Source organism: Garra rufa, chromosome 5, assembly GCF_049309525.1.
Source record: "Garra rufa chromosome 5, GarRuf1.0, whole genome shotgun sequence".
Taxonomy (NCBI): Eukaryota; Metazoa; Chordata; class Actinopteri; order Cypriniformes; family Cyprinidae; genus Garra; species Garra rufa.
In genome coordinates this window covers 27,956,804-27,979,329 of record NC_133365.1, presented here as the reverse complement: position 1 = coordinate 27,979,329, position 22,526 = coordinate 27,956,804, and positions in this window count along the sequence as shown.

The following is a 22,526-nucleotide window of genomic DNA, read 5'->3' as shown; positions in this document are numbered from 1 at the left end:
GTTAAAAAAAAAGAAGATTTGCTGGAAATTACTCATCCTCATGTCATCCAAGATGTGGATGTTTCTTCATTGGAACAGATTTGGAGAAATTTAGCATTACATCACTTCCCATTACACCAACGGATCCTCCGCAGTGAATGGGTGCCGTCAGAGTCCTACCAGCTGAATACATCAACACACTAATCCACAAGTAATCCACACAACTCCAGTCCATCAATTTACATCTTGTTAAGCGAACCTTTGCTTCTGGCCAAAATATGAGTTCATAATAATGCGTCCTCCAGCCTCCATTCTGAGGGTGAGCAAGTGATGTAATGCTAAATGTATCCAAATCTGTTCTAATGAATAAACAAACTGATCTACATATTGGATGGCATGAGGGTGAGGAAATTTTCTTTTTAAGATTAACTATTCCTTTCAATTATCCTAGTTTGTTTCTCTATATTCAATTATTTGACTACGCATGTTGTCATGTAGCCTGCTTGAACGGATAGCTCAACCATGCAAAAACCAACTATTATTAAAATATACTTATGAGCCATACCAGAAACAACCACAGGCATTTAAATTAAAAACTAAAAAGACTTATGTAATATTTTGACATGTCCCCCCCCTCCCTAGATGCCCGTGTGTGCAGCTTTCCCACAGAAAAATATTCCCACATGATCGATTCTCTCTGGAAAACACGTGCTGATTATTAAAAACATGTATTTTTAGTATTCATGAAGACTGATCTGTGAATCAGCAGCACATTTTAATGTACAAAAATGGAATGAGACTTAATATTTTATGTTGGCAACTAAAACTGTACAGTATGAGCTTCGTAATGTGCGGTGTGCCAGCAGCTCAGTAGAGATCAGAACTGGATGTGCTGTGGTTATCGGTGTCTTGTTGTGCATGTGTGGACCTGTCCAGTTTTTTTTCAGAGATTATAGAGAAGAAAAGGACATGTTTGACTGCAGGGATCCTTGATACTTGTTTTACACATTTTAGTTCTGAGGGAGCTTCACCATTCCTTTACAAAGTCGAGAAGGAATTTAGAGCTTGAGTTGAGACCCCGTAGGCCGCCTGATTCCTGTATTGTAACAAAATACTCTTGCACCATCAGTGTTTTTAAATGTACTTCATACTGGTAAGAGGCTTGCATCCTGTGATCAAGAGCAGTCATGGATGACAGAAAACATCTCTCAGTTTCCTAACTGTAGTTTGACCCCTGAAAAAGAGGAAAATCCTCCCTAAAAGAATACAAACAGATTTGTAATGTAAATATGTCACTACATATAATACCTCAAAACTCCAGTGGGGATTGTCTGTGTCAATGTATCATCTGCCCGGTGTTTCTAAAACACTTCCTTTGGAGCTACAAAACTCAGAGGAAAATGATCGTGACACTAGATGATTTGCTAATGCGCCATTCCATGTTAAACAGAGCGCTATTGTCACACATACAATTAAATGACGCAGAAATTGACGTGTTGCTTTAAATTCAGGCACTTTAATTTTAAATTTAATAAAACTAGCATGTTAACTATTAACTAAATATAAAGGCCACATTAAAATCTTGGAAAACGTTGTTACTCTTTTTCTGATCCAGATTTTCATTCTTAAAATATTAAAATCTATCACTTTTTGGGTAACACTTTACAATAAGGTTCATTAGTTAACATAAGGTAACTACATTAGTTAACTAAGAATGAACAATACTTCTCCAGGATTTATTAATCTTAGTTAATGTTGATTTCAACATTTACTAATGCATTCTTAAAATCACAAGATGTGTTTGTTAACCAGTGTTGGGGAAAGTTACCTTTAAAAGTAATGCATTACAATATTCTGTTACTCCCTAAAAAAGTAACTAATTAAGTTACTTAGTTACTTTTTATAGAAAATAATGCGTTACATTACTTTTGCTTTACTTTTGTGTTACTTTTTAAATCTGAGCAGGGCTTGCTTATTTGTTTTTAATATAAAAACTTAGATTTTTAGCAAATGTAAAAGCCCTTTCAGACCAAAAAGTGACATGATTAAGCCTAAGACTGAAGGAAAAGTAAATTTACGTCTCTACAGTAGAACTGTAGGAAAAAGAAGTTCAACACTCTTCAGCAATAAGAAAAATGAAGCACAAATGTTAATCTAAAGTAAGTTTTGCTTATTAGTATGGTTGAATTGGATCAACAAAGATCAGCAGCAAAGACATAAGTTAATAAAATAGGATTAAATACATAAAGGTAACAAAAAGTAACTGCCGTTACTTTTTTTAAAAAAACTCAGATTTTTTACTTGTAAATGAAAAAGTAATGCGTTACTTTAGTAGTACTTGAAAAAAGTAATCTGATTACGTAAATCGTGTTACTTTTAATGCGTTAACACTGTTGTTAAAGGGGTCATTGGATGCAAAACTAACTTTTACATGTTGTTTGAACATTAATGTGTTGGTAGTTTGTGTACACAACCACCCTACACTGATAAAAATCCACCCAGTAGTATCTTTAAAAGTAATATTCCCTCTTTAAAATCAGTCATTCTCAGCTTCTTGTCGGTGTGACGGCACACCGACAGAGGCCGCTCCCACGATAGTTGATTGACATGAGCACCTTACCTTAGACCCGCCATCACCGAGCTGAAACAGTCCGACTCCGACCGCCATTGTGTGACTCAGGTGCAGACAAAAATGTCTCAGATTGAGCGATTGAGGTGTTCTGTTGTTGGATGTAATAATGAACACTCAGTCGTCATTTACTCCCGACATCTGAGTCGCTGAAGACGCAGAGGAAAACGTTACTTTTGTTTTGAAAAGGATCGTTCCTGATGCAGCTTCACCCACAGCAGAAGTGAGAATATAGGTTTTTTTATGCATCTTTGTGAATGCCCTTTCTTAATAATGTGCTTGTTGGCAAGTTTCACGTCTAAGCGGCTAAATGCGGCTAAAGTAAACATTACGTCTCATAATCCCAGAGAGGGGCGGGGCGAGCAGAGCTTGTTTGTATTTAAAGGGACCATGTCTTAAAATGAGTTGAGTTTTTGCAGAGCTGATTTTGACAAGGTAAAAGGCTGTATTTTAAAACACTACTATTGAGAATTTTTAACCAAAGTATATTATAGACTTTTCATTAAGACCCTAAAGAATCATATGAACTTGGCATCCGATGACCCCTTTAACATTAGTTAATGGACTTTGAACTAACATGAACAAACAATGTACTGTACTGTATTTTTATTGACTAACATTAACAAAGATTAATAACTAGTGTAATAAATGTATTGTTCATTGTTCGCTCATGTTCATTCACAAATGTTAACTTCTTGTAAAGTGTTACTGTTGGTGACATAACATTTTAAACTTTGAATACATTAAACTTTCTTGTTTGATTACTTGGTAAACATGAGTCATGACTATATTTGTCTGTCTGCTGAAACATTTTCCCAATTGAAACTATGACTCAACAAAAAAAGGATATTACGACGAAAAACCTTGACTAAAGTGCTGTATGACTGTTCGTACGTGTGTACGTGTTAAGGCTGGTGCACAGAAATGTGTGACAGTGCGTAGATTTATGAATGATGTGAATTTTGCCTCTTTCTGTCATTCAGAGTATGAAAAAAAAAACAGACTTCCCTTTGCGGTCAGAGCAGCTGCACCAAAACCTCTGTCATACACAAACACACACCTGTTTCCGGAAAACAGTAAATCTTTTCAGTGGAGCACCAAATCCACAATTCTAGTTAATATAAACTGAACTTTCATTTGAGTGAATATCATATGAAGCTTTTCACTGAAGCCTAAAATATATGCTGACAAACACTTTCCAAATCTCTCTGTAAAATAAAGACCCTCTTGTTCGCTATCAAACCAGCATACCACAGGAAGACTATGACTGTGTGCTGTGTTCAATGTAAGTTGATGTTTAGCTAAAACATGTTTTCTGCTGCTGTAGGATTATAAGAATCTCTTTACAATAATGATAGCCAGTGAGTTCAAAAGTATCAGTTGCTCAACATGAACTCAGAAGCTCTGAATGAATGTGTGCCTGTGTGTGTCTCATCAGGTTTCTGACCTACACATGTAGCTGCAATCACTGTGATTCATTAGAGGCATGTGCACATACTTCACACACATGCTGTCAACCAGAAAGCATATTAAATGAGAAAAGGTGGAGCGATGAGAGAAACAGGGAGAGAGGGGGATGGGGTTAGGAAGAAAAAGGATTTGATTGTTGGGGAGTTAGAGAGAGTGTTGCTGTAGCAAGGGAATGAGAGCAAAGGAAAGAGGACACCAGAGAAATATTGTCAGATTTTAAGATCGTAAAATAATCTCTTTTGGACTACCAATAAAGTAGGTAAGAATTGAATTTTTTTATTTGTATTTACATTTTTGCTTGAGTTCTTTATTCAATACGCTAACCTTAAAGTTTCAGTTTTGCCACAAACAGGCTCAATACAAAAGCCTTTTACTTACTTAGCAAAATACCCTGAAACCCTGCATTCTTTTATCACATGGCTGTCTGGTGTTTTTCTCTTCAAAACTCGTACTAATGGCATCAGTGTTTTTATGTGCTCTGACTCATTTTAGATGAAGTTTATCCATGCAAAAGAATGTTAATCGATACTTTAACCAAGTGCAGCTGGCACCGCATGGTACACACACACACACACACACACACACACACACACACACACACACACACACACACACACATGTAGAAGTTTGCTAATTGTTGTATTTTGCAACAGAGTGATTTGGACGGCTGAGTTGTTTGTATTCACTCTGCTAAATGTAAATTGTTTTCTGGAGATAGCTCCAGAATGTCATTTGAGAAATTTACAGTATGAAGCAGGTTCTGGAGCTCCACTGGCTGTTTACTTAACATTCATTCCTCAGCCAGTTTGATCCCTAAAAGTACTTGATTCAGGTTGACGTGTAGTCACTGTGTTGCAGTAACAGAATGTGCAGCTATCAATGGTTCAAACTGCCTGTATCTGTAAAGGTCATTTACAGTACAATCTTTGCTGATAGAACAAAGGCCTTGACCTAAAACGCTGATATAGACATTCAAAGCACTGTAACAAGTGGTAACAGGCAATTGTTACACTAAGGGAAAACAAATTTTGGTGGCATAACCTAATGCAGTTAGGTTAATTTCACGATATTGAGTCATATTTTTCACTTTAATTTATACGTCTTAATTAGATGTTACGACATGACGTACTTTTTATGTTGCCTGACAAAACATTGTAAAAAATTATTGTGTTACAGTAATTCGATTTGCCAAGTGCTTAAATGTGACCCTGGACCACAAAACCTAGTCATGAGGGTATTTTTTGAAATTGAGATTTATACATCACCTGAAAGCAGAATAAATAAGTTTGTTAATGACAGGACAATATTTGAGATACAATTATTTGAAATCTGGAATCTGAGGGTGGAAAAAGAGAAAATCACCTTTAAAGTTGTCCAAATAAAGTTCTTAGCAATGCATTTAACTAATCAGAAATGAAGTTTTCATATATTTATGGTAGGAAATGTACAGAATATCTTCATGGAACATGATCTTTACTTAATATCCTAATGATTTTTGGCATAAAAGAAAAATCGATCATTTTGACCCATACAATGCTACTTAAGACTGGTTTTGTAGTCCAGGGTCATTAATGTCAATATAGTGGGAATTTTGAAACTGGCTAATTGTAAAAGTGTTAACATTAAGCTAGATTAAATTCTAGCTCATTAATAAAATGTTTATGTATATATTTTACTGTACACTCATATGTCAAGAATTATGGAGTTATTTATGTGCCAAAATTAAACAAACAAATACAGCATTTTGCAAACAAACACAATCTGCTTTGCAAAGAAAAAATCGACTTTCAAACAAACAAAAAGTACTATGCACAAACACAAGTCAATTTGAGAGAAAATGCAGAGGTATAACAAATATATGCATTGTGTGTCGCAAATATATATTGTGAGGAAAACTTGGCTTTCTCACACATGCATCCATATTTTCTCACAAATGCAATGGAGCAACTTCCTCTTGCAAAACAGCAGATGGCGCTATCGTTCAATTTGCTCTATTCTGCCCCCCCCCCCCCCAAGTAAAGTCATGACATAATGATACATTAACAAGTCATGATTTCATGTAACTTTATAAGTAAGTTAGCAATAATGTGCCTTATTTTGCACCAGTACATCCAAGATGATTACTTTATGTTACATATGTTACATAACTCAATATTAATTATAAAGTTACATGAAATCATGATTTGTTATTATATCATTATGTCATGACTTTACTTGGGGGGGCACATAATTGTCTACTCAATATTAATTACTTATTGACTAACATGCAGGAACTAACATGTAATTAAGGTGATGCTGCAGTACTGCATTCATGCAGTAATTCATATGACTCATGTTGTAGTTACGTTAGTTCTTCATTAGTTCTTGATTAATACATGTCTTAACTAATCATTAGTTCATAGTCAAGAAATTACTAGTTCACGTATTAATGCATGATAATTCATGTACTGTTATTGCAAAGTGTTACCTGCTAAATGTTCTGTGCAGCAACAAAAATTCGTGTATATATGGACAAATTACATAAAAGTATATATTTTATATCCCGCGTTCCAGCATAGGTACGGAGAACTGATAAATGTTAAAAAGGCCTAGCTTAAATGTTTAGCCATGCCAAGCCATTACCTGATCAGTAGCGTTAACCATTTTAAAGGAGATATTTTGAATTTCACTGACATCGTGGTAGAGTCAGCATTGTGAAAACATCAAATGTTTAATTATAAATATAGTAAGGCAGAAACTCACCTGCTCTCTTCTCATATTCCTCTGGGACATAGGGGTAAACCGGTTTTTGCTAGAAGGGAGACAGGATTCGCTACTGGGCATGCGCACATCAACCTAACGTTATTATCACACTGTACAACATTAGTTTTTGTATTATAGTAAGGGCTAGGTTTAGGGTTGGGATAGGTGTAGACATTAAAAAAAAAAAACACTAATAGGTAGAAAATTTAATTTCATTGTTAGTTTTCCGGTCGGAGATGTAAACCTTCTAGCCAACACCAGGTAAACCATATAAACACGTTGTTCGAGGTCTTGGGAGAATAGAGTAAATTGACCGATAGCACCATCTGCTGTTTTGCAAGAGGAAGAAGTTGCTCCATTGCATTTGTGAGAAAATATGGATGCATTTGTGAGAAAATCTGTCTGCACACGTGTGAGAAAGCCAAGTTTTCCTCACAAAAAAAAAATATATATATTTGCAACACACAATGCATATATTTGTTATACCTCTGCATTTTCTCTCAAATTGACTTGTGTTTGTGTCACAAACTGACTGGGTGGAGGAGTGATGATTGATGAGGAGAACCGGAGTAAATGAAAGAATAAAGTTTATTGAAACAAAACACTGAATAATGATAACAAATAAACAAAACCGGGAGCAGGAAACGAGCACATGTAACCAAACAAACGGAAGTAACATATACATTGACGGACAAACGGGGAGTGCAAACACAGACTCTAAATACTCTGAAAACAAGGCGTGGTCATAAACAAGATAACAAGATAACGAGGGGGAAATACAAATATGGGCAAGACTGAACTAACACAGACAAAACTAGAAGGGGGAAGACAAGGACTAAACCATTAGAACTAGAAACAGAGGGGAAAAAACACTTGGGAAACAGAACAGAACAGGACAAAACACAGACATAATCCTGATAGTTTGTGCATAGTACTTTTTGTTTGTTTGAAAGTCGATTTTTTCTTTGCAAAGCAGATTGTGTTTGTTTGCAAAACGCTGTATTTGTTTGTTTAATTTCGGCACATAAATAACTCCATAATGAATGGGTAATAAAATTTGCTAATAATTTGTCATGAATAGTTTGATTTGAATTTGAAGCTGCACTGCATATAAAATATTTTATTGTACATTCAAGAACTGTAGTTTTTAAAGTTCACCCACAAATAAAATTTCTGTCAGTAATTACTCACTCTCATGTCGTTCCAAAGTCATATGACCATTGTTCATCTGTGGAACACAAATTAAGATACTTTTAATGAAATTTGAGAGCTTTCTGAAAGCTCAGAAAGCTCTCGAATTTCATCAAAAATATCTTAATTTGTGTTCTGGAGATTTCCGAAGGTCTTATGGTTTGGAACGGCATGAGGGTGAGTAATTAATGACAGATTTTTTATTTTGGGGTGAATTATCCCTTTAAGTTTATAAGTCAGGAACTGTTAATAAAATCAGTTAAAATGATTGAGGATCTATTTCATCCACCCGAGGAATGAGTTGACTCCTCTGATCTGAAGCTCTATTCATAACTGGGATGTGAATGACTGATTTATTTTATATTTTTTTGGCAGAAGTCATGTTCGGGTGTGGACGTCATATCATCTTTCTCCTTCTCATCAAAATTCTGGATCTCTCCTTTGTATCGTCATCATCATCATCATCGCAGAATGGCACTCGACCCCGTTTTCACCCCGATGGGAGTGATTACTACAGTAATTATGATGACATTACCACTGAGCCTCCCAGCTCGTCCTTCACCATCTCTGAAGTCTACTGCAATTATGACTTATGTGTAGAGCATCAGAAAACCTGTCAGGAGCTTGCAGATGCCACAGGATGCCTCTGTCCAGGGTTGAGCAGTGCTTTCACTCCTCCGAGCCCACCGCACCTATCATATCTGTCTCAGAAGGATGGCAAAGATGTTGTGGTGCATTGGTGTGCTCCCACATCCATTGTCACCCACTACATTATCTTGGTGAAAGGGAATGGCAAAGCGATGGATAGGAAGATACAGGTAGAAGTAAGCAAGAGGGAGGCAGTATTGGAGGATGTTAAGGTTGGTGCGCACATATGTGTAGAAGCGGTAAATAAAGGCGGCGCTAGTAAAGAGGACAACCTGTCTTGTGCCACATTTGAACCTGAAAATTCAGGCTCTGGATTTGCGCTGAAGGTGGGCATCATTGGGGGTGTGGTGGGACTCATATTGCTGCTGATTCTGGGTCTGTTGCTGTGGAGACACAAAACACGGCAGAAATCCACAGCAATTCCTAAGACTGAGGAAGTTCTGTAACGTGTATATGTGTGTGTGGACAACAAAATGCACTTTTACTTATCTCGGTATGAATGATGGCAGTTAATGAATGACCCGTTGACTGATCGCTCACTGTGAGTGTGCTGGATAGAGGGAGTGTATGAATGACTCGATGAACATGAACAAAAAGAGGGACGCAGAGACGGTGGACAAATGACTCAGCACATTCTTCTCATTTGCTCGTCAGTGTCTACCAATGCAATTTAGGACAGACACAAATTGCACACTGCTGGTGTGCTGACTCCAACTATGGGCACCGTTTCAAGCCCACTTCCTGATCACAAACACACTTGTGTTACTTGTGTATGCCTATTTACTCATCCTGTATGTGTTTTCAAAGAAAAAGGCTGAATCACAGTTTCTCATATTTAGATTTGAGACCTAATCGGATTAAATGATTTGTACACATTTTAGGTCACTGTGGTAAGAGTTGATCTGTGTAAATATGAATCATACAAAATAAAAGATTTTTGTATTTTTTGGAAGTTTTGGAAGTTTTATTTCCTGAATATATGTATGTTCCCATACCATACCACATGTTCTCAAATCATAGACCTGAATATATTCTTATATCATGTGTTTACCATATACAAAAATCTACACTGAATTCTGAACAGCTCAAATAATTATATCATTATATGCTAAAAGCATATTATATGTACTTTATTAATTTTTAGGGACAGTCACCTGAACCAAAAATAGCATATGACTATTCACTCTACAGCCACAGGGAAATGATGTCATGGCAACACTGATTGGCTGTTGATTGCACAAAAACACACACACTGTTCCATAACCTTTAGCAACTATCCTGAGCCAGTATGTCACAAAAAGGGAAAAATATGCCTATTTCACACTTCTAAGAGCAGTCTAAACAAGAATCCAGCACTGGTAAAGCATCTACTATAATATAATAAGGCATTATTAATCATTTCTGTAGTCAGAATATGTGGTCAATATGTGGTCAATATTAGAACTGGATGGTGCAAACAGGGCATTCCTTACTTTCTGAAAGGTAGGGTAGGCAAATTTTTCCTAAACATATATTTTTTGTTATACTAGTTGAAAGTCTCTTCACGTCCTGATAACAATAAATGATTAATGTGACCTATATATATATATATATATATATATATATATATATATATATATATATATTCTTTCCATCCGAGATGAGGATCGCGTGAAGAAGATGAGTGAAGTGTCCTCAGCTGAACAAAGCTGGTTGTACTTTCGTGTCCTGTTTACAAATTCAACATAAACAGTTAATATAAATGTTAAAATTTATATACATTTTAGGAATTGAATCATCTACCTGTTGAGAGTGTTATATGTTAGATGGTTGAGTGCATAGATATATATATAGAATGACTAGATGTGTTATGTCGAGGTCTAGAGCGTCCGCACAGGTCGGCCATCTTACCACAGGCTGGCTTTCTGGAGGGATCAGTCGAACCTGAGGTAAACGGAGGTAAGGTAAGTGACCTGCACAAACGTTAACACTCTTATCTCGCTGAAATCTTGATGGATTTACAAACTGTTTTCTTACAAACATTATTAACGTGGTTATAATTCTGGATGCTTGAAGATGTTGAAATCGCAGCTTTTCTCCTCAAAAAAAAACCCGACTTAATCATGCAGTTTAGTTGTGTAACGTTATCACGGCTAGCTAACTGTTAGGTATCCTGAGGTAAAGTTAAGGTGAGTGATCTGCACAAACGTTAATAACGTTACTCTTAACTCGCTGAAATCTTGACATTTACAAGCTGTTTGTTTTCTTACAAACGTTATTAATACGTTATAATTCTGGATGCTTGAACATGTTGAAATTGCAGCTTTTCTCCTCAAAAAAAAAACTGACTTAATCGTGCAGTTTAGTTGTGTATCACGGCTAGCTAGGCTACTAGCTACCCAGTAATTTGGGGCGAGGCAGAATAACGCTTTCTTTTCAATATAATACACACATTATAAACATGATTTAACTGAATTTACACATGATTTCCTGTCTGGTCAGTTTGTTAAAACATCTTACATTATGATTTCTACAGGAAATTGCTGACAAGATGCCAGACTTCTGTGCCGCCTATGGCTGCTGTAACCGCCGTTGTCTCGAAACGAGAACCCGAGGGATCACCTTTCACCTGTAGGATATTACAATATTATGAATTATTTTTAGGATAATCGTTAGTTACTTAGTGGAAGTATGTACATATTACATAATAGTATTGCTAGATTGTTTTTGACACAAGGTTTAGAATATTTTGTTTACATAATCACTGAATGTTTGAATATAGTTTTTAGTGTGTTTATCTTATTCTTGAAGTACATACATGCATACATACTTACATACAGTTACCCCCAACATATGATAATCTTGGTATTTACTTGTGTCCTTGGCCTTAAATGGAAAGATGGATTTAAAATGTTGACAATTTATATAGTTTATTTATAGTTCTCTGCAAACCTAAGGTGCCATCATGCCTTCAGTGTGTCTTGAACAACCACACATAAAAGGTTGCACATATTATATTGGTATTTTATCGGATTTGGCTGTAGATAGATTTATGAGTGAAGTTACCAACACAGTAGATTGGCCGTAACACACTCACCCATTTTATAATCACATTCTCTCTCTGTCTCTCTCTCTGTCTCTCTCTCTCTCTCTCTCTCTCTCTCTCTCTCTCTCACTTTCTCACACATACAGACACAGGGAGAGAATGTTAACTTGTATCTATTATTTTGTCAGAATGCACCAGAATGCTTCGTTTGTATGTGAAAATCACAAAAAATTCACCAGCCGCCACTGATCATGAGTTATAGTAATGCTAACCCACTCTATTTCTTCCCCTCTTAACCTCACTTGTGAGGTAAACCTTTTCCAGTCATCAGCCATCCTTGTATTTGATGTCCCACTGGCCCTCATCGCACCTGAAGTCCCAACCCAACGACTGCCCTACCATCTCTTGTTGCTGTCCCCTTGTCCAGACTTCCTGGCCTGCACAGCCTAGCGACCCACAACCTGCCAACCTATTCACTTATCACTTCATCATCACTGTAACAGGGAGTCAGACTGAGACGTGCGGATCCATTAGCAAGGCTTTATTGAGAAGTGTCGACAGGCAGGAGTAAACGCCAGAAAACAGGATCAACGTAGGTAATCCGGGAAACAGTTCAATACTCAAGCAGTGGTCGCAATGGCAGGCAGCAGGAATCAATAACGGGGTACACAGTCCAGGGTCATACACAGGAAATCCAACACAGAAATAAACGCTCAGAATTACGACCATACGGAACAATAAGACTTCGCAGAGTGGCTGTGTGTGTGTGAAGCTTAAATGCAGTCAGTGTGATGAGGTGCAGCTGTGAGCAGTAATCAGTAAAGTGAGAGCAGGTGAATGCAGTGATTAGTGCAGTGGTTTGTGGGGAATGAAGTCCATGATGTGTGGTGCAAGAGTTCATGATGACAGGATAGACCAGATACGTGACAGAGCCCCTCCCCAAGGAGCGGCTTCCAGACGCTCTAACAACCTAATACAACCTGGAGGATGGTGGAGCGGAGGCGGAACAGGGGGAGGGATGGAGGGCCAGGTCCATGTAGGGGTACTGGAACCACGAAATGAGGCGGAGCCGACGGAGGGAGAAGCCATGGTGGAGGAAGGGTTGGCTCCTGCCTGGGGCCGACCGACGGAGGTGGAGCCGGTGGAGCCCGAGGCGAAACTGGAGAGTCGATGGTCCTGGGCGACACAGAGGATCCGGAGGACCAAGGCGGAACCCAAGGCTCTGGCGACCCCGGCGGAGATGGAGGTCCGGAGGTACGCAGCGGAGCCGGAGTGACAGAGGATCGAGGCTGTGCCCACGGGAGGGAGGAGGTCCACAGAGCCGGCAGGACGGAGTGACGAGGCGCAGACGGAGGAGTAGAGTCCAGAGGCGAAGGTGGGGCGACGACTGACCGGGGCGGAGCCGGAGAGACGATGGAGCCCGGAGGAGCTGGTGGGCCGACGGCCGACAACGGAGACGAGGGAGCACAGAGCCGGGGTGGAGCCGCAGGGTCGGAGGGCCGAGGTGGAGTCCAGGACTCTGAGACTGGAGGTGATGGTGAGGGATCCTTCAGTCTGGACACCGATGGAGACTGGCAGTCCCACGGCAAGTCCTCTGCACCGAAGGTGGGATGTGGGTGAGCAGAGGGACTGTCAGGAGACAGAGGTGGCGGGACTGGAGCAGCAGGGAGGGTGGGTGGGAACAGTCCATGCATGAGCTCCGTGACCAGAACCGGGCAGACAGGAATCTCAGGACGACTGGATGGAACCAGCGGAGGCTCTGGAAGACTGGGCTCAACCAGCGGAGACTCTGGAAGGCCGGGCGGAACCAGCGGAGACTCTGGAAGGCCGGGCGGGACCAGCGGAGACTCTGGAAGGCCGGGCGGAACCAGCGGAGACTCTGGAAGGCCGGGCGGAACCAGCGGAGACTCTGGAAGGCCGGGCGGAACCAGCGGAGACTCTGGAAGGCCGGGCGGAACCAGCGGAGACTCTGGAAGGCCGGGCGGAACCAGCGGAGACTCTGGAAGGCCGGGCGGAACCAGCGAAGGCTCTGGAAGGCCGGGCGGGACCAGCGGAGGCTCTGGAAGGCCAGGCGGGACCAGCGGAGGCTTTGGAAAGAAGGGCTGAACCAGCGGAGGCTCTGGAAGGCAGGGCTGAACCAACGGAGGCTCTGGAAGGCAGGGCTGAACCAACGGAGGCTCTGGAAGGTTGGGCTGAACCAGCGGAGGCTCTGGAAGGCTGGGCTGAACCAGCGGAGGCTCTGGAAAGGCGGCCATCTTGCAAACAGGCTCAGGGTTGGCAGCCATCTTGCTTGCAGACTCTGGCATGGCAGCCATCTTGCTTGCAGACTCTGGCATGGCAGCCATCTTGCTTGCAGACTCTGGCATGGCAGCCATCTTGCTTGCAGACTCTGGCGTGGCAGCCATTTTGTGCTGTGGCTCTACCTCACCCACTGTAAACGGAGAGCCACACAACAAAAGAGCCAGATCCATGTAGTAATGCAGAGTCCAGTCAGGTTCAAAATTTGACATGTGGGAAGCCAATGGCTCTGAGAGTCCTCCACGAAAAAAAATCATGAGGCACATCCATCGACGACAGATTTGCCAATTCAATGAAGTCCATAACAAAATCCTCGATTGTCCGCTCACCCTGCTTGAGCAGCATGATCTGTACTATGGGATTCATGCTGGAACCGGATGACACCATAAAGCCGCTGGATCCTTGTGTGAGGCGAAGTCTTCTGTAACAGGGAGTCAGACTGAGACGTGCGGATCCATTAGCAAGGCTTTATTGAGAAGTGTCGACAGGCAGGAGTAAACGCCAGAAAACAGGAACAACGTAGGTAATCCGGGAAACAGTTCAATACTCAAGCAGTGGTCGCAATGGCAGGCAGCAGGAATCAATAACGGGGTACACAGTCCAGGGTCATACACAGGAAATCCAACACAGAAATAAACGCTCAGAATTACGACCATACGGAACAATAAGACTTCACAGAGTGGCTGTGTGTGTGTGAAGCTTAAATGCAGTCAGTGTGATGAGGTGCAGCTGTGAGCAGTAATCAGTAAAGTGAGAGCAGGTGAATGCAGTGATTAGTGCAGTGGTTTGTGGGGAATGAAGTCCATGATGTGTGGTGCAAGAGTTCATGATGACAGGATAGACCAGATACGTGACAATCACTTATCAGGCCCAGCCGGATGAGGAACAGAACCAGCACCACTGGGACACCTTCGTTACTTCGCTAAATTTTTAATGAAAATGTAAAAAAAAAAAAAAAACCATCAAATGTCTCTAACACCTCTGTCCAAACATTGATTTTAATAAATCTTCAAGAATCTTTGAAAAGTGCCTTTAAACAAACTGGTTTACTACCATTTTATGTGTAAAAATATTTTTATTTACAATTTGGAAATATGGACTTTAGTTCTTTGTGCTGTGTTATTGTCATCACTGTACAATGTGGGGATTTCCACATGCAGCGTTTCCTGTATATTTGTTAAGGGAAATCTTGTAGGCTTAGTCTCTGTCACAGTTCTGTCAGTTCATGTCTGTTCTATTGGTTTCTCCCATTGTCTCCCCCTGTCATTTTGTCATCTTTTGGTTTAGCCCTTCGTCAGTGTGATTCCCTGCACCTGTCCTTGTATGATTAGTCACCCTTTATAAGTTTGTCTTTCAGTTCAGTTGATGTCGGTCTTTATTTGATGTTACTGTTTCATGTGTGTGGATTATCCTGCCTGTTCCTGTCTGTTCCTTGAAGAAGATATTAAATATAGTGTTAATTGTTGATCTCGACTTCGTCTCGTTCATCCAGCACGTCTATACCGTAACAGAAAGACCGACCGAAACAGTTTACCCGGCACGTTTTCCCTGCGTTTATTTTTTCCCGTTTTTTACTCAGTGTTTGTTTTTTCGGTTTATCATGGACCCTACTGTTCTCCTGATCCTCCTGAGGCAGGGGGAACGCTCTCTTGAGGACCACACACGTGAGTTTCTCTTCCTGGCGAACCAGTCACACTTCCCGGATAGCAGCCTATGCGTCCACTACTACCTCGGACTGAACTCTACCACCAAGGCGCTGCTATCCGGGGAGGGTCCTCAAGAGAGCCTGCCGGATTTCATCGAGTGGGTGCTGGCGTCCTGCCAATCATCCTGCACTGTCGACATCGTCAAGGAGGACGTCAGCCCCACTCCAGACCCAGAACCCAGCCAACCATCACCCCGACACGCGGAGTTACAGCCCGAGCCCACCGCTGATGGAGAGCCAGAGCCGAGAGCGACAGAGCCAGAGCCTGACCCATCTGACCAGGTGCGAGAGCCGGCATCAACATCCGTGACGGTGGATTGCCACGTGGAGCAAGAGAGGGCGATAGAGAGCCCTGCCCACTGCACCACCGCTGAGGGTGAGATTGGACCTCAATCTGGGGATTTAATTGACTTTTTTTCTGTTCTGGACAATAATTCTGAGGATTTAATAGACTTTGATACCGATTTACCTACCTGTCATGTCCAACCTGTCTGGGAGAAATTCCCACCCACCCTCCCTCTGCTGCCAATGTCTCCGTCTGTTTGGCCACCGCTGTCCCCTGACAGCCCCTCAGCTCACCCTCAGCCCACCACCTGTGCAGTGGGTTCGCCGCGGGACTGCCAGCGTCCATCGGCGTCTCGGCTGGAGGATCCCTCAGCTCCGCCTCCAGCCTCCGAGTCCAGGACTCCGCCTCGGCCCTTCGACCCCGCGGTTCCACCACGGCTCTCGACGCCCTCCTCTACACCGTCGCCCGTCGATCCACCAGCTCCACCGGGCTCCATCGTCTTTTCGGCTCCGCCCTGGTCAGTCGTCACCCCATCGTCACCTCAGGACTCTGCTCCTCCGGCTGTGCCTCGTCGCGCCGTCCCACCGGCTCCTTGGGACTCCTCCTTCCTGCGGGCACAGCCTCCATCCTCTGTCGCTCCGGCTCCGCCGCGGATCTCCGGGACTCCGCCTCCGCCTCGGGCGCCAGAGCCTGTTCCACCTTGGCCCTCCGGATCCTCGGCGTCACCCCGGATCATCGGCTCTCCGTCTTCGCCTCGGGCTCCTTCTCCATCTGCTCCGCCTCTGTCGGTCGGCCCCATGGAGTCGGCACGCCTTCGTCCACCATGGTTCCTCCCTCCGTCGGCTCCACAGTGGGCCGTCATCATGGCTGTGGTCTGGGTCTGTTCCTCCTGCCTTACGCCCCACCCATGTCCTCCCTGGCTCCTCCCTCCGTCGTCGCCCCTCTGGACTGTACTGTCTGTCACCTGGACTTTTGTTTTGGTCCCCCTCCTGGGGTGGCGTCCTCCGCCGAAGCCCCCATGGACATTTTCCTTTTTTTTCGCCCCTCTTTTCTGTTTTGTTTTTCTTTTTCTACGGCGCGAGGACGCGCCTATTCGGAGGGGGGCGTAATGTCAAAGTTCTGTCAGTTCATGTCTGTTCTATTGGTTTCTCCCATTGTCTCCCCCTGTCATTTTGTCATCTTTTGGTTTAGCCCTTCGTCAGTGTGATTCCCTGCACCTGTCCTTGTATGATTAGTCACCCTTTATAAGTTTGTCTTTCAGTTCAGTTGATGTCGGTCTTTATTTGATGTTACTGTTTCATGTGTGTGGATTATCCTGCCTGTTCCTGTCTGTTCCTTGAAGAAGATATTAAATATAGTGTTAATTGTTGATCTCGACTTCGTCTCGTTCATCCAGCACGTCTATACCGTAACAGTCTCCCTATTCTAGAACATTATTCTATTTTTTAGGACATAAGATAATTATTAAAAAGTATTCAGTGTCATAACTACATATTTGACGTTTATAATAAATCAAACCGTTTGAAAATCGATTAAAAATTGAGCACGTTATTGCTATTTAAAAATTACATGTTTTACTATCAACACAATATATTGGGTGAGCGAGCAGCCTGTGGTAAGATGGCCGCCATATGTGGACGTTCGACTCCGTTGGCCAGCAACGCAGACGAGACATCTAGTCATTCTATATATATATATATCTATGGTTGAGTGGCCTACCTCTGTAACTAGGTGGCTTTGACAGTTACAGATTTGAAAAAAAAAGGCGGGAATAAAGATCTGCCAAAAGCAAAGTTTCTTAAGATGATATGGTTCTAAATTAAACTGTAAGGAGGTGGCTTTGACAGTTACAGATTTGAAAAACAAGAAAATGGAAATAAAGATCTGTCAAAAATAAAAGTTTCTTAAGATGATATGGTTCTAAATGAAACTGTAATGAGGTGGCTTTGACAGTTACAGATTTGGAAAAACAAAAAGGCGGGAATAAAGATCTGCCAAAAATATTATAGTTTCTTAAGATGAAATGATTCTAAATGAAACTGTAAGGAGGTGGCTTTGACAGTTACAGATTTGAAAAACAAGAAAATGGAAATAAAGATCTGTCAAAAATAAAAGTTTCTTAAGATGATATGGTTCTAAATGAAACTGTAATGAGGTTGCTTTGACACTTACAGATTTGAAAAACAAAAAGGCGGGAATAAGCTTCTTTTCCATGTTTTGTTCTTGTTCCAAGTTTTTGTCCTAAATAGGCGAGGCGGCGTCAGGAAATTTTTATGTTAGAAACGGTTTCTATTCTGCTACGTTGTGCCTGGAACAACAACATACAAACCATGATTTATGAATTATAATCACAGGTACTGATTATTGCTTTATTCAGTATTAAAAGTGTCTAATGTGAGTTTGAATATTACTTTGCGTAACATTTATAGCCATACTAAAATCAATAATTTAGCCTACCTCAGATCTTGAAAACAAATTTAACCAAACATATGTTAAAACTGTCAACTCATTTGAACCATAATAAAGATGGTATCAGTCACTCAGTATGTAGTTTTAATTATGTTAAAAAGGTTTAATATTTATGATTTAGATTATAAACTTGGAATTGCTTGTCGCTGGAATCTTGTCACGGTTGTTCACGATACACAAAAGAACCATTTCAGTATAATTGAGTTCCTTAAAGGAGAACTCCGGTGTGATTTTGACCTAAAGTGTATTGAATCATGATACCGAGTGTGAACGTACCTTGCATATCTCATCTCGGTTTGTGTCCAGCTGTCCGAAATCTGGGGTCAGTTATCCGATGCTCACAACAGGCTGTCAATGAGAGTCAACAGGGCATCGGAATAGCCATGTAAATAAATCACTGTTTTACGCCATTTACGAGGCACAAAGTAGCTCCACACTTCACTAGTAGACTTCCAAGGGCCTTGACATTTAAAACGAGACATTTATAACTCAGAAAAAGCACCGTTAGTTTATTTACAAGAAGATTTATACAGACAGTACCTGGAAAAGAAAATCCAGTCGCCGCCATCCTGAACTTAGTCACGATAAGTCGAGTGTCGAGCACCAAGGAATTCATCAGGTTATCAACGTATCAGGTTGTAGTTTCCTTCTTGCTCCACACTCGACTTATCGTGACTACATTTAAGATGGCGGCGACCGGTCTGTTCCTGGTGGAAGATGTCTGTATAAATCTACTTGTAAATAAACTACCGGTGCTTTTTCTGAGTTCTCAATGTCTCGTTTTAAATGTTGGGGCCCTTGGAAGTCTACCAATGAAGTGTGGAGCTACTTTGTGCCTCGTAAATGGCGTAAAACAGTGATTTATTTACATGGCTTCTTCGATGCCCTGTTGACTCTCATTGACAGCCTGTTGTGAGCATCGGCTAACTGACCCCAGATTTCGGACTGCTGGACACAAACCGAGATGAGATATGCAAGGTACGTTCACACTCGGTATCATGATTCAATACACTTTAGGTCAAAATCACACCGGAGTTCTCCTTTAAAGGGGTCCTATTATGCTCTTTTACAAAGTCTTAAACTTGTTTTGGGGGTGCACTAGGACATGCTCTCATGCTTGGTGGTTCGAAAAATGCATAAATTTTTTACATAATTTACATTATTACAATAGCTTTCTCCCCAAGCTGGCACAAATGGCTCGATTAGTTCCAGGAAAAGCATAATTGGATCCCTTTAAAGGACTACTCCAATTCCAAAATAAAAATTTTATTAAAAAAGATATTTGTAGAAAACATTCCAGGACCTTTCTTCATGTAATGAACCTTAAAAGAACAATCTTTATTTAGAGTGTACTTTTGGAGCCAAAGTAATAATATTCCAACCATATAGTGTGAACTAAACTGTACTTAACTGTGTAAAATGTCACATTGATAGAAACTTAGAAAAACATTTTTATCCAGAAAAGTAAGGTGACAAATGATAAACAAAAATTTTCATTTTGTGGTATGGTATTTAATGGAGTTACTACTTCTTTATAAAAGCTTTTACTTAAAATGAGGCAGTTGTCTGGAATTTCCAGACTCCTGTTAGGGATTCCTGGGATATTTCAACTTTTTCATTTACCACAGAATCACCATAGATTATATCAAGCAGCAGCACCTTGCCATCAACTCAAGTGCAAATACCATCAACTCAAAAGAGGGCAGCAAAACCGTTAGTAAAGGTACAACAAACACTAGTAAATTGTCTCTGTATAGAGCACTTCTATCATTCTAGAACAGAACAAACAGATCCAGTCAGCCCTTTAACACGTGCTTCACATTATCTACAGTCTTTGTAATCCTCTGTATTTAAGAAAGCTAGAAAATAACTATAATTTATGAGAGAATTACCATAATAGGCAGGAATAAATAAAGTTTAGTATGACGTATTCAGGTCGCTGTTTCACTGGAAAGTTCCATTCTTTATTGTGGTTCGTGTGGCTTAAGAAAACCGCATACATCTCTGGATTTACTTAAAGCATATTGTTTAGCGTTTAGACTTCTGTCAAGTACGAAAACAGAACGCATGCAGAGAAAAGTAAATTAATTAAAATGACAGACACTGATATAGAGAAAATAATTTACAATATTTACATTCATTAAAACCTACATTAAAAATTGTTACACCAGGTGGCGACAAAACCGAACAATTCATTTTCAGAATTGATTTGCTCGAGTAACATTGCTTAATAAACATTTGTTCTCTCTCTCTCTCTCTCTCTCTCTCTCTCTCTCTCTCTCTCTCTCTCTCTCTCTCTCTCTCTCTCTCTCTCTCTCTCTCTCTCTCTCTCTCTCTCTCTCTCTCTCTCTCTCTCTCTCTCTCTTTAACTTTGTTCTCTGTACAGTTTGTTCTCTGTGCAGTGTTGCAATAAAAAACGCACAATATATTCTGCATTCCTGCACATTTTATTATCACACCTTCTCCCACAAGCTGGCTGAGATAGGATCTTTATTCATTCAGTTCGCATTTTTCACATTTTTTAAAATAAATAAATATTAAGAAATGTGTACAGGCTCTGTGCAGAGCTTGAAAGAGACAGATGTAACTAAAACCAGATGTTCTGGTACAGCAGAGCCTGATTCAACCACTGTTAAAAACAGTGAAACTTCTTGTGACTTTTCTGTCGTTTTTCTGTAGTATCAGTCACAAATTTTAATACATCATTCTAAGCTAACCGCAGCTAAGCCAGGAAGTGGGCCACACAAGCCCAAAGAAAAGGAGCGCTGACGCACATCAGCCCTGATGCATAACCAATTCCTGCTTTTAGAAAAGTTCAAAACTGCCCCTGTAAAGGCAAATCAGAACACGAAGTATTCATTGGGAGCTTCCTAAAATGGGTTTCCATGGGTGTGTGCTGCAGTCACACCAGATAACTGAGGCAATGCCAAATATGTGCTCGATGGTGTGAAGCCCAACACCACTGAACTCTGGAATAATGAATCACGGTTTACCATAAGTTAGGGAATGGCAGTATAAAGCCACTTGACCAAATTTATGTAACTATAAAGCTGGTCAAGGAGGAAAAAAGGTCTGTGGCTGTTTTCCCTGCTTTAGTTCCACTGAAGGGACACACATTTTGGAAACACTTCAGCAAAGGAACTTGTCTATTTTAGCATGGCAAAAACAACCCTAGACACACACTTTAAACATATTCCTCATTTTTGTAAAACTGTTGATTTATTGCATCATATATAATTGTGTAATTTACCAAACCATATTCCTTTGGATCAGAGCATTAGAGCTTATTGGCTGGTGTCCACTGGTGAGATATAAAATGAAACTTAAAGCTTTTTGGCTGTTTATACATGTGCTTAAATTGGCACATACACCCTGGTATATGTTTTGTACAACCCAAATGTGATTGTTATTATTTCTAGTTCCTGATATACTAAGATCTGCCACCAGATGCCGCTGCTGCTTCAGCACAACATGACCATTAACACAAAAAATCTCAATAGCAGCATTGTTTCATCACACGAAATGTAAAAGTTACACTAAGGAATTGGAAAAATCTTTAAATGCAGATATGTAATAATGTGGAATACATAGCTGGTTACATTTTTAAATAATTATCCAAGAAACTGAAGGATTAATGTAGTACACATTCACGTTTATTCTTTCCGCAGTCAGGATTTTGTATGACAATTTAGAGAAGTAGGGTGAATTTAGGTTAAAGTGGGTTGTAAGGTTAATTGTACTGTGCTTAAAGGGTTTACACTTTCAGAGCATGACAATGGTTCCTAATTAAAGGGACACTATTTCTCTAAATGATCAAATAGTTTTGTTCAATGCAATATGACACTGGTGGGGTGGCACCTCAAAGTAGGACTGTGTCATGGTGAAAGGTAGAAAACCCTTTGACATAAGATTTTTATTTGTAATTTATAAGGTTGCTCACTAAATGGAAACAAACATTATTGCAACAGCTGCTGTTTTAATCAATACTTCCATCAACAGGGAATAAAATGCAAAGATTGATTTATTTTTATTTGTTAGTTTTCTTGTAAGGTGTTTAAATATTGTAAAGTGGTCCGACCTTTAA